We start from the raw sequence: 948 nt of genomic DNA, 5'->3' as shown, positions 1-948 counted from the left end.
ACGTGCCACCTGCACAGGAGCCAGTCCAGCGGCACTGGCATCAACATTTTAATTCTAGATTATAATTTGTTTTGAAATTTTAACATATGAATTTTTTTTTAATTATTTTTTCATTGAATAGATAAGATTACTGGGGTAAGACTGCACCACACCCTAGATAGGATTACTAAGCATCGCATCATGTTTGCACACAAGACTATTACTACACCATACCTCACTGTCATTGTGCACCCCTAACACAGTAAACTATTTGATCCCGAAACCTGTCGTTACACACCCCCGATGTAGTGCGTGTTGTGTGTTGGCACTCCGTCGCTTACGACGTTGAAGGTTCCATTTGATCTGATCAACGGAACAGCCTGCTCGTGAAATTAACGTGCAAGTGGCTGAGCACTCCACAGACACGTGTACCCTTCATTTGATCCCAAGACTGCTCCACACGCCAGACACAGTAACCCAGCAACTATACCACGCTAAACCCACACACCCCTCATTTGATCCCAAGTCTGCTCCACACGCCAGACACAGTAACCCGGCAACTATACCACGCTAAACCTGCACACCCCTCATTTGATCCCAAGACTGCCCCACATGCCAGATACAGTAACCCGGCAACTATACCACGCTAAACCTGCACACCCCTCATTTGATCCCAAGCCTGCTCCACACACCAGACACAGTAACCCAACAACTATACCACGCTAAACCCACACACCCCTCATTTGATCCCAAACCTGTTCCACACGCCAGACACAGTAACCCGGCAACTATACCACGCTAAACCTGCACACCCCTCATTTGATCCCAAGACCTCATCACACCATACTAGAAATGCACACTCGAGGTATGGTGACCAACACTGCATTACGGCACACCAGTGTCACCCACACACCCTCAATTTCCTCCGAACATCACTGCATGCCCTGCAAATGCTCCTATAACCTCACC

Source organism: Octopus bimaculoides, chromosome 25 (assembly GCF_001194135.2).
Source record: "Octopus bimaculoides isolate UCB-OBI-ISO-001 chromosome 25, ASM119413v2, whole genome shotgun sequence".
In the NCBI taxonomy this organism is placed as follows: Eukaryota; Metazoa; Mollusca; class Cephalopoda; order Octopoda; family Octopodidae; genus Octopus; species Octopus bimaculoides.
The sequence above is the reverse complement of the archived record's forward strand: the minus strand, read 5'-3'. Positions refer to the sequence as shown.